A 13,460-nucleotide genomic window follows, 5' to 3' on the forward strand; every position below is an offset into this window, starting at 1 on the left:
CAAAGTCTTTCAGCTAGAAGGAGTCTATACGGGGGGAAAAAAAAGGCAAAAAGTAATTCTCCTTGTAGTGCCATTAGAAACCACTAAAATCCACATAGGCAATGTCAAGAACCAGAGCTGTGGGGAGGTCCCATGCATGCCTTTAGACAGAGGTCAATCTCACTTAGACCCGGGATTAGCAGTGGGCTGAGTCATGCTCCAATCATTTCCTTAAAGAGAAAAAGAATAAATAATGGACCTGACCCTGAGTTGTGATACTTCTACACCATGTTTTTGGTTGCATGTAAGTCTGTGGTGCTTCAACATGGCCAATGTCGAAGGGAAATCCCACAAAACTCCAGCTGGTTGCAGAGGTGACTTCTGTGAAGTCGAGGTCTGGATATCTAAGTGGGACAGGAGTAGATATTCCACAACACCCCTGATACAACGCAGCCTAAGAGGAGACCCAGAACAGTAGTTTTTCTTCTGCCATTTAACATATCTCATAACCCTGAGGACGTTGTCTTAAACAAAGGCTTGAACTCTGAATGAATTGTAATTCTTGCAGCCTGGAAACCCAGGAGAGTGCAATCCTTGGCAGAAAGATCCTGAAGGGGAGAAGAAAAGAAAAAAAAAAAAAAAAAGAATAAACTTGATAATTATGAAAAGAAAGAATATGCACATCCATAGTTTTGCTAAGTTTGGGATTGACTAGAAGAAACAAAGTGGTAGCCTGAAGAGAAAATCTGTATTTGAGGTGTGAGGTTAATTGACAAAAATCAGAGTTAAGACTGAAAACTTAAAGAAAAGCTAAAACCTATAAGAAACCTTGCAAGAAAAAAGTATCAGGTTACTTTTTATGACTGAGAGGCAAAACTAAGAAAAATATTTCAGACAGAAAAGCTGTTATTTTTGTAGCTTTGAAACAATACGTAACTAGCACAAAAGATAATACACTACAAGACAGGTAATCCAATCATTTTAGAGTTTATGACTGCAATCTTCTCCACATGAGAGACTTGATTGTGCTTCGTTTCTTTCCATAAGTGAATAAATTCAGGGAATCACAAGTGCAATTATTCAGATTTGTGTTTGCTTCTCAGGCTTCAAATGTCAGAACCGAAGGACTAGTGGCCTAGTGCTGCAGGAAAACTTCATACATGAGCCTGAATTTTATCCGTGCATGAAGCAAAATTAATATAAATGGTACTGCTCCCCCAGTATTTTTTTCTTTAATAATCTCGATTTAGAATATTTCTTATTCACATATAATATATGGAAAATGTGGCAGTCTAAAGACAAAGAAACTGAAAATACTGAGAAAACTGTGAACTATGCCTAAGGAAGTGTTATAAGCAACACCCTCCTTTCTGATGCTGGGATCTACAACAACGCCCGTGTCTTAAGCAACAGCAAGGACATCATTTTGACTAATAGGACATAACATGGAAACAGATGCAGCACTTCGGATGTGTTCAGTGACCAAGTCTAAATCTTAGAATTCAAAGTTCCTGTTCACCTGCCTGATCCTGAACAGATCCTGGGGTCTTCAACTCTTAAAATAGTAGTTTGGGTCATCTCTAGTTTACAATATAGCTTTGCACTCGTACTAAGCCCCTACATCTTGTCAAGATATCCCAGACTAGAATCCCCCACCCATGTATCTGTACCTGGGAGGCATTTATAGCCCAGTCAGCTGCAAAATACAAAATGGCAGGTTTATCCTTTCCAAACACAGCCGGGGAGAGCCCCTCCTAGTACCCAAAGGCTTGGTGTCAAAAGCGTTCCAACCAGCCAGGGAATAAGCAAAGTCTAATTTCTCTCTAACTTCCTGAGCTATTTTTTTCTGCTTTTTGGGTTAAAAACGTGTGCCTTGTGCTGGCTTTTCAGAAAATAGTGACATCCTTGCAGCTAAATATACTAGCCCACAAGCAATTAGGGCAGTTCCTTGAGAGAAAGAAGACCCTGACCAAGTTCAAGGACTTTCTTACTTATTTTGCATTAAGTAGTCATTGAAGAAAATACAGAAAAGTTACAAGAGCAGAGACCATAACTTTGTGCTGTGATCCTTATATCACCATAGCAAAGAATGCACAACCACCACCACCGCCTGCTTAGTCTTCCTTTCCTCTATTCTGCTTATTTTGGGGGAGATTGCATGTAACTAGCTACCTTAAACAAAGGACCAAGACTGTGAACCACGAGTAAGGCTCAGGGAGGTGTGGGACATAGGTACCTCTAACATCTGCATTTTCCATTGATTAGTTTGGGTGCTCAGAACCCTTGCTGTCACGAGTAACGAGGGCTTTCCAAGATGCTAAACACTTGCCAGGCACTGCACAGGCAGCCCAGGCATCTAAATTAGTGCTCTGCACTCTTCTCCTGGGACAGAGAAAAGTCCCTTTGTGCATCCACGCCATTGATTGAGTTCAGATTGGGAGCATGCTTTTGAAGGCCATCTCCCAGGCGTCCCCACTTCCCTGGAGTGGTTAGCATCACACAGCTGTCGTGAAGCACACAGGCTGGATCTCTTTTGGGTGAAACTAAACCAGAAGATGTGTTCCAGCCAGTAATGGGTCTGCAGTCATCAGGACCAGACTTGCCATCATCTGAAGCGAACAACCTGGAAACGCATTTATTGTGGACATCTGGTACTCAGTACCAACAATTGCACTTCGCAGATCTGTTCCAATGAGTTATTGCCGGTGCAGTTTTAGCCTTTTTGAAGCAGTTTTATTAACCTAAAAACCTAAACCTATTATCCCCTCACTCTTCAGGAAAGATATCTTTCCCATATTCAGATGTGGGAGCAAGCAGAGGAAGTTCAGGGCATCGCATCGGTCCCTGTGCCCAAATTTTTCAAAGCTGCTGTAACCTCAGCCTGGAAGACACATAGGCATTGCCCGCATTTTAAGCAAGGGTAGCAAAAGATCAGTAAAATAGCTGGTCCAAAGTCACACAGCATGACAGAAACAAAATCAGAGCAGAAACCAAATTTCATCATTGGTCTTGTGCTTTCCCCTCGCAACCGTTATTAATTAAATAAATCTGACGTTTGATTAACCTTGCATAAAATTCTGTGAATGATATGAGCTCTCCTCCATATGTGGCGCTGGAAGTATCCCACCATTTCTAGAATAATTCAGCAGTGGGGATATGAACAGAGCAGGAAGACCAAAAGGCAGTAAAAAAGCAAAAGGAAATTGGCTGCTGCTTTACCAATTTCCTGTTGGGGCTCTTCAGGCTGTATTGCTCAGGACAACCATTACAGAGAAGTTTGCAGCTCTGGAAAGCTTTTATTGACCTCTCTGTAAATACAAAATGGCCCATGAATTAAATGGGAGGGTCACTATGAGGAAGTTCAACAGACTTGGCAGATTCTTGGGAATAAGCAAGAGCAGGGATCAAGAGGACTGATTGAAAACGTGCAGTTATTGTGCAAAGGATTCTTTTTCTTGGGAGCAAGCTCCCCGGGGTTTTCTAGGCCAGGATTTACAAGGCTAATGAAGGGTGTTGGTTTTTTCCGTTCTGTCACAAAAATTTCAGCTAAAGACAAGCCAGAGTTACAAGCAACTGTCTAGCTGTTGAAAAGACGTTTGCCAAAGCTTTCCATCACCCAAGCAATCCACTTCCCCCCCTCCATGAGCATATACCCTCTCACTCAGGCCTGTCGCGTCTGCGCTCTTGAGATGGGGCTTGGACGTTGGTACCACTGAGCTCTGTTCACGCGGCCACACAGTTTCCCCCCATTTCTCTAACTACACCAAAACCTGAGTAAAAATAACTGTGTAAAAACACTTTCTTTTGGATTATCTCTCCCTCTTTTTCCTGTTTTCTCCCTTTTTGTTAGCATTAAACAATCAATATTTTATTTCCATTTCTTTTTACAAGGAGTTGGAACTTACAACCATTACCTTTACATGAATGCCCCTGTTATTATAGGAAATTGTTTTATCCAAATGGAAATTTTATGCCCTTGATTTGAAATTAATTTTTTCAGTTAGTTAAAAAAAGTAGAGGTCATAAAGACTCCTCTTTTTATCAATGACCACTGAAATGCCAAAGACTTATTTGCAGGGGATCTGTGGATTTATGAGATGGATCAAAATCTTCTTGATAAAATCCTAAATCAAATGAACTTACTACTTAAAGTTCCCAGCAAATTAATACTGCGGACAAAAGAGAAAAGCCTGACACTGACTGAAAAGATACCTACACTTTGGTCTTGAGACCTGGATGCTTTCAAGAAAATATGAAAATAATTCAAGAAGCTACAACAAACTTCGAAATTTCTGATATATTCATTTCATCTCTATTTCAGAGCAGCAGAAATCTCTCCCTTTAAACTCTGCTGCTGGTGCTGTTGTTTTTAATCAGGAAACCCACTCTAGGACGTGTTGACAAAATCGTTTTTTCTGTAATGTCCTTGGAAGAAAACCACAATTATTACAGTGTGCAAACCCTCCTTTATTGCATTGCATTCGTACTGATGTAAAAGCCTTGGACATGGACACAGTGTGGCTGAAATTTGTAAAACACAGATGTGTGGGAATCGCTTCCTGAGCCCAGGTGGGACCAAAATCAGAGCATAAAGAGACAGAGGAGGAAAAGGATTAGGTCTTCTTTGACTGACAATTTCCAGACATTAATGACCTTGAAGACTGGCCAGTGGAGTCAGCAAACAAGTGTGTGTTAGAGGAGGAGAACTTCTTCAAAGGTAGGCATCTCATCTGCAAATCTCCCACGTCCTCTCAGATACAAAATAGAAAGCTTAATCGATTTGTACAAGTGAAAAAGTGGACAGGCTTCACAGACCCAGAAATTGAAAAAATGTAAAAAATCTAGACTTATTTTAATTTGATGTAACACCCTGGAAGTTTGAGAAGATCCTGCCGCTTTTTGGCCTTGCAGATGTGTATACAAAATCATTAATGCATTAAACCAATAATAGGTTTAGGAGTGTGTACTCCTATAGCACAAACGAATTTTTGCGCCATGCATAGGAGGGTTTGGGGGGGAAATAAAACTAACAAAATGGAAATACACAGATGCTCAAAACCTCAGGGGAAAAAAATAAAAGAAAGGGAATATGAAGACTGGATGCAAAAAGTTGCTTTCTGAATGCCTTCAGGCCCGACTTTATTTGTTTTGTTTTGCCAGTCATGAGTAATTTGGCTCCTCGATAGTTATCCAGTATCTTTTTTTTAAGCCCCTATGTTGATATTATGATTACTTAAATATCTAAAAATATGCTCATCTCTAGTGGCACAGAAGTGGGTGAAAAAAACCCAAAACCTAAAAAAAAACCCCAAACAAGCAAACCAAAGGAGAACAGGAAAATAATTTCAGAAAAATATTCAGAAGCCATCTGTAAATTGCTTCCATTTGCCATGCTTAGGAAGAGAATGTGTTCTGCAGATCAAATCCTTTAATCCTTGAAAATGTGATCAAATTTGTATCACAGTAATTTTACATATACAAAAAAGCAGGTATTTAAAGTCTCCTCCTCTTACTGAAATGATGCAAGGAGACATTACTGGAAGAAGAAAACCTGTCACAGTGTCTTCCTCCCTTCTAAACTTTTCCTATAAATACAGAACTATTTATATGTTTTCCCTTACCTTTTTTTTTTTCCCTCCAGAACAAATTCAGGCTGTTCAAAGAATAAGCCTGGAAGTGAGCTGAGATGCTTTTAGCCTCCCCCAGCAGCTCCAAGCTGCACACACGTCCCGCTGGGTGCATGCAGCCCAGAAACGTCCCCGAGCCGACACGCCGGCACTGCCGTCCCGTCCGGGACCTTCCCTGGGCTCTCTGCTCCTGCTGATGTTAATGCCTCTTAATGGGCCTCTCCTCCAACTGCTCGCCCCGAAACTTTTCTACCTAAAATTCCATAATTATTATTGCAAAATGCTCAGAGACCACAAACAGGGAGGCAGGGCGATGCCAAGTTACTATGTTTTTTCTTCAACTGCCTCGTCCTGCTTCTCTCTCCCCATTTCATAGAAGAATTATTTAGAAACATGGAAAATCTCATCTCAGGTCCTTATCACCAAAATTTATGCTATTCTCCCTCTCCCCCCCACCTCCCCCAGCCTCCCCACAGTCGTAGCACAGAAAGGCTCATCCTAAATAATGCTGGAAAGGGTCACATCAGAAGCCACAAGATTAACTCTATTCACCTAAACCTTTACCAGCGATAAAGATATTTTTCATTCATCTCTTCTCTAGGCACCCGGTCAATAATTTAGAGAAAGATTCCTCAACTACTCCATTCACTTAAAAGATATCAATATCATACTTGGGAGAAAAATCCTGTAAAATTCAGTGCAGTCAAGTGCTGACTTTAATGTTGCCTCTTCAGAGGACGTGGAGCTGAGTCTTGCATGCGATTCCCCCGTCTGCAAAACACAGAGGAAAAGAACAGACAGCACTGGGAGATCCCCCAGTCCTCCAGGAAAAGAGACAGAAATGAAAAGACTAGACTTTTACTTATGTGTTTATCAAGAGTAAGAACAAATCATTTCTATTTAAAGGAATGATACTGGCACGTGCGATTGCCAATGGTCCATTTAGTCCAGTGTCTTTTTAGCAGCGGTGGTCCATGCTGGATACTTCTGAGAAGAAAAAGGAAAGAAACAAAACAAAAAACCCAAGCCTTCCAGCATGGGAATGTGAATAAATGTGAATTTTAATTCAAATTTATATGGGAATAAAAAAGGAGGGTCTTCATATTGTAAGGGAGAATTATTAACAACTTGAGAAGTCAGTCTGGTACTAAAAGGCTAAAAGGTCTTCTCAGTAAAATTCCTGAGACAAACATGATTTTTAAGAGCGGGGATCAAAATTAAGATTTCACTGAGTGAAATTGTCATTGACACTGATTTTCAGCCAAGATTATGTATATGCCTGATACACACACGTGTGTGTTTTCACTTGGTCAGCAGAGAGTTTGAATTTCTTATGTAGACCACCAACTTTGCTGGACATGTTTCAGTTCTGAAAAAAAAAAATGGGAGAGAAACGCATTTAACTCATTCTTGCCACAAGTAACATGAACAACGCATCAACGAAGGCCAACATCTACACCCAGACACATCCAACAACATTTCAATAGCAGAGTTAACAGGTGTAGCTGCAAGGAGAGTTTAGCAGAGACTTTAATTAGCCTAACTACTGTTTTAAAGAGACAAATTTGATAAAGAGACAGGTATCTCACTGCACTAATCCGTATGTAATCTTATAACTGCCAGCAGCAAATGGGCATCACCGAAAATTCAGCCAAGGTACCAACAAGTTGCTCATCCTCATCAGCCCAGGCTGCCATTCATCACACGCAGCGCTCCCACCTCTTCTAGAAAGGTTTCCTAAAAACCACCTCTTAATGAAAAGCTGCAGATGAAGAGCTGAAGACAACGGAGAAAGTCCACTCATCACAACTTTTGCAAAACTCAGATTCAAAAGAAAGGACACAGATGTTGGTCTTCACGTTGGAGGTTTTGCAATGTAAATGGGTCAGACTCAGCACTTTGGTTCCAACAAGGTAATGAGAAACCTGTGGGTGACAGTCCCACCTTTGGTAGGAGCACAGTTTTCATTTGTTCTTCACTGAAACTCCACCGTAATTCATTAACGTATGTACCATTAAAAAGGAGTTGTAGGAGAATGAAATAAAAGAAGGGCTGATAGATAGTGTTGCATTGATGGGTTCCGCTTGGTTGGTAACATCAAGTGGCAGAATGAGAACAGTTTTTAAGATATGATTAAATATAAATTTTATCAAAGGAGCAGTAAAACATTATAGCTTTAGGCTTTTTAAATTCTGTACACATTCTAGGATTCCAAAAATAAAGCTTGAGCTTCTTAAAATTGAATGTCTGCCTTGTATCATTTAAGCAAGCCCTCATCTGAGCTCCATGGCATTTTTACCTGCAGGACCAACCCAGGAGGATTTAGAAAGGCGACAGATTGTCCGGAAGGTGTGCTGGCTTGTACACAAATTGTCAAGCTCCACTTTTATGCCCAGAGTCCTTGATATTTATCTGATGCCTCTGAAACAAGATCCACTCACAACATGGACTGTGCCCTCACTTGGACCGAAATCAAAGTCAAACCAGCATGTTATTCCAAAGAGAAAGAGAAATATGAAGAGCCTGCTCATCCTGGCACAGGCACACAGCCTCCCTCCCACGCTTGGGTGTCACCACCCATGTCTCACATTGGGTTGGGTGAAAACCAAGCATTTTCTTTAGCCCAGGCCTTCACAAGCAGCTTCTGCCAAGCAAAGCATATTCGCACATCCCACTTTCCTTTCTGGAGCTGCACAAACCTCATCTGATGCTTTTAATTGCCTTTATCATTCAAATAGCAAAGGGCCAGCTTTGCTGGGTACCCAGGTTTGAGGATCCTTTCGTCCTCACCTGGCACACCCTGGTAGCGTTGACACACCGATCCGTTCAGACTCATTAAAAACAATAATCCCACCTCAACCCAGTTTCCTCTCCGAGCCTGGCTGCTCCTAGAATGTTTCCCAACGCAACCCTATTCTCCCTAAAAACCTTAACCCAAGCACTCCTCTTCCCTTTACCCATTTGTGTGAGCAGGTTGGACTTTCCACCATGAGCGTATGCAATTAGGCTGGGATTTAAAAGAGCATGTTAAGGTTATTTTGTTCTCATCCCACACTTACTTATTAGTAAATGAGCACCAGTAATCACACAGAGAAGTAAAATCAACCAGGTATTTTATTATTTTCCTGGATTTTTGGGGGAAATGTTTGTGCAGTAGGGTTCCCTTACAACAACAATAGACCTATGTGATCAAGATCATCCTAATTTAAGTCAGTGTGTGTTCTTTAGATATTAAAAAATACCCATATTAATTAGTTCCTGCTCTAATTGCTCCAAAGATTTATTCTGAAAAAGAAAAAGAAAACAAGAGCAAAGCAACCTACTATTTACAAGTACCAAAACTAGAAATAAATATTCAACATGGCCTTTTTCAGTCAAATGCCCGGCCAGTTTTGAATAATAAAGCAGGACAAAGTCATTTACACAGAAAAAGCTAATGATTTCTGTATTTTGCTGCTGGTAAAGAATTGAAGGAGAGCTGATTTGAATCTTCCTTCAATCTCCCATCAATAAAACAGAGACAAGGCAGATTCGAAAGCTGATCTGGGAGAGTCATGTTTTTATAATTGCTTTTTACCCTCAGGCGTTTGAAATCCAGAGGGTCACGAGAGCCTGTGTTAGTGCTAGAGCAGGCCAAGAGGCCCAGTCAAAACCCTGAGACACAAATTAATTTGTTTGTGGTTCTCATGTCTAATTTGGGGAAAGAGAAAACTCTTTGCCACTTTGCAATGTTATAATCTAATTAAAGGGAGATACATGTGAAATATTTATGCAACCTTTAGGAAAAAGAGAGATAATTTTTTTTTTCTCAGTCTCATTTGGGAAATTTTCTGAAATACGGGAATGGAACAATTTATAAAACAAATATAGAAAAACTGTGGACAAACCATTTGTTTTTAAAAATGTTTTGCAAAATTTCAGAATAGGTTAAGTTAGACATTCTTATTTTGAACTAGGACACTCACAAAACGGCAAAGAGGCAAACCACGACTTCTCGCCAGTGCCTCCGCATTACAGCCAATATTATGTTGGAAAAGAAGCATTATAAGCATAACTCTGCCTAGAAAACATTTAAATTATGCTGAATTAAGGAGATATAAGAAAGGAAAGTGCTATCAAGGGATAAGCTTCATGGAAAAACAATTCAAGTTGCTCAATATTTCGCGTTTTCCAAGTGACGTGCCTTTCCCGATTAGTGCTCCAGCACAGCGTCAATCTGATTTATATAACCAAAACCTAGAATGTCTTCTCTACGTGTAACAGGGCAGTACACTGCACCGCAGCCCTGCCGCATCGGGCTTGTGTGTATTTTCCCATTGCATTTGAATATGCAGCTCCAACCCCGCTCGATTTACTGCCGCTAACTCGAAACCCTTTCACAGAGCACCATAGGTCCAACCAGCTGGAAGGAGACCAGGATTCTGCAGAAGAGTAAGGTGGCATTTCAGATCCACCATTTCAGAAAAGCCTAGTCCTGGATTTGACGGGCTAAACCCAGATGCTTAAGGCAAGAACTGGTAAGTAAAGCTCCCGTTGCGCTTCCCAGGCACAGGCTGTGCAACTCTGCTCTACAACAGCACCACGTACCACCCCCCACCCCAAATATTCTCCTAGGACATGACCATAACCCATCCTGGGGACAGACCCCCATTAAAAGATTACCTGCCCTTTGCATGGCGCTTTATTTTCCATCGAGGCCAGACCTCACCAAGTAGCATCCTGCTACCTGAGAGCAATCCGGCTTCATGCTGGAATCCTTAAAGAAATTAAAATATTTATTTCAAAATGGGCTGAGTTTTATAATGAAGCTAGAATCTCCCATGTCCCAAGACTTTTTTTAGCTGATAGTAGAGGGAAAATTCTAGTCTAAAGAGTAGAAAACTCAGAGTAATGTAAACACATGAATATTAAAACTCCACACACTTTACAACGGAGAATTCACTGCAAGGTGAAGAGACGCCGCTCTGTTTACAGCACACTTTTCCCCAAACAAGGCAGCCTTCCCTTTACGCTTTGTATCGTTAAACTCCATTTGGGTGAAAACCATCACACCACGTCTTGCTTCAGCGCAGCGGCTGACCCTTTCCAAAGGTCCCTTGTGCTGCATAACGTGTTTGCTTCCTTGGGAAGAACTTAATGAAAATGGACAGTAAATCACTTGATTTCGAGTCTGCATTTGTTTATTTGGCATCTGATTATAACCTGCTCGTTGACCTTGTTTGATAGGTGATGGGACAAGCTCCTAGAACACTGGCTGCTAGCGACAAGCACTGAAAGCTGCAAAGGCTTTTAAAACTTTGCCAAATAAGTAACGGCCGAGCAAATAGATCATCCCATCCTATGGCTCCTGTCCTGTAAACATGTGTGTGGCCTTTAATCACACTAATAAAAGTGCTGGAGCCAGAGGGAATACCTGAATGAGAACGAGTTTGCTGGGCCAGGGCTTATTCCTCTAGGTTTGTCAGAGGAAGCTTGTCAAATAAACTGAAGACTGATAGCTGCTATATTTCCCCTTATTATAATCCAGAAACAACATACTTGTCTGAAGAAAATAAAAATAAGTCCTCTTTGAGGCTACTCGCTTTGCCTTGACAGCAAGCTTGGGTTTTAAGCCAAGATTCCAGATTGTTTTTGTGAAAACATTTCCACTTGTCTGAAAGAGTATATATAATGGATATGTGATAGCAGTAATGCAATGCTGAAGTAATCTCCGGAGAATGCACGCATCTCCGGGGACGCCGCGCTGCACTGGGTACTACACACCAGGAAAATAAAATTGGTATTCTAACAATATGGAGAATGCCTCCGATTTGTACCTCGCAAAAATACCAGCCCTCATTTATAATTCAGCTGTAATGTGTGCTTTCCTTGTAGGAAGTGTTTTGCTTTTGGTTGGAAATGGAAGTGACAGTTTTGAAAGCTCTTGCTGACTTCATATGGGATCAGAGCGCGGAGTTGCGATGCCGTGGCACCGCGTGCCAAAAGCAGCTGGTGGGATGGGCAAGATACTGTGAAAAAAAAAAGCCTTTAATCTGGAAAACGCTTTCCTATGTAACCTCCCATTCACTTTGTGTAAACTTTGAAATTCAGCGTCCTAACTTCTGCTCAAACAGGAGGAAATAAAGCAAGTTGAGGGGAGGGGTGGAAGTAAGTCCGTTTGAAGGATGGCGAGGTTTCGTGACCGACGGCAGCACGCGGGGTGCCAGAGAGAGTCTCTAATAACTCACAGCGGTCCTTCATGTGAAGCTGAAGATCTCTTCAATCCCCAGATTACCCCACAGGATTTAGATCGCTGGATGAGTGGGAGCACCGAGCTCCTGGTGGGATCCTTCTGCCTCTGGTGTCTACGCAGAAGAAGGTCTAGAAGTGCTTGTGTGAAGCCAAGAAAATTGACAGTAGAGGGCTCTTCCATCCCGCAGGTGAAAAGCAGAGCCTGAAGCACTGCGTGGAAGCTGAAATGACCTTCATTTTATTAATAAATGAACACTGAAGCAACTGATGCAATGAATTTTCCATTCTTAGAAAACTTTTTGCTCGACATAATTTTGACAAAAGCTGCTGGTGACAGAGGGCTCCAAGGAGGGAGCGTGGGGGGGCAGGGACCCATGGCTGGTCCCTCCCTGGGTGCGCTCCTCTTCCAACCACCGCCCCTCGAACTGCAGAGATTGCTGCACAAACCTGTTCGCAAGGACAGGCAACAATTTTCAAATTTCATGGGCATATATACTGGCTATATCCTACTCGCCTTGTTTAATCTAAACAGCGCAGCCAGAGACGTGAGACGATGGGTACAAACATCCAGCAGACCGGTTGGTACTGATGGAATAGAAAGGGCTACACCAGTCAGCGAAATAAAAATCACTGCAAACACTGAGTTTTACAGGGGGATGACAGAAGGTAGCACTGTAATGTATCTCATTCGAGTGCATCCAAACAGTATGAAATTATTTTCCAGGGAAGTTAATGGGGTTCCCAAATATGCACATCTGGGGGCAGAATCTGGCCCCGAAGTTAACTATTTGAACGATACAAATTTGAAATTTAAGGCATATATCAAAGGTAAGCCTAAGTGTTCAGTCATTTTACTGAATCCTGGCATAAGAAAAAGAATTCAATTTTAGAATCTGTCTGTAATTCAAAAGGGGGAGAAAACAGAGTAAAATATATTCCTTGAAGAGAGATGCAAGTTTCTCATTTATATTCAATCTCGGATGAGATTTGGTAAATGCAGACCCTTCCACAAAGTGAATATTATAGTGAGGCCGTAACATTTTACTAACACGAATTCATAAGGTGACCCTGGAGATCAACAATAAAACAAAATTCCATAATAGACTTAAATAGCAAAAAAGGGTTCGGTGTTTCTGTTGTCTACCCAAATATGTTTCACTCTGTATAGTTTTTCTAGGTGAATATTTCCCTATAATCTTTGTACAGGGCCTGTAAAGAATAAAATACAGTTTTGATCAACTAAAATCATGAAGCATTCTTGATAGCTGTACATTAGCTTTTTACAGCTGTCTTGGTTTTTATGCTGTCTCTTACAGAGCGGATTTCCCCCTCCCCATACCTATAAAAGGTAGGTAAATTAAACAAATTATGAACTATGCAGTGGTTGAATACTTTGTAAAATTGTAGAACCAGCTTTTAGAAACCTTTAATGCTCCATCTCCCAGAGGTGAAATGCCAGCCTCCATTCAGGTCTCTTTCAGTTGCCCTTGCCACTTCAAAATGTGTCTGGAAACAGCTCTGCAGATGGCCTCGTATGTTTTACAGGAAATATTACTTAAACATTGGAAAGGATCGGATTTCTCCTGTTAGGAATTACAAATCTGGATTTCATTTTCTCTCTTC

Source organism: Egretta garzetta, unplaced genomic scaffold (assembly GCF_000687185.1).
Source record: "Egretta garzetta isolate BGI_Z169 unplaced genomic scaffold, ASM68718v1 scaffold152, whole genome shotgun sequence".
Lineage (NCBI taxonomy): Eukaryota > Metazoa > Chordata > Aves > Pelecaniformes > Ardeidae > Egretta > Egretta garzetta.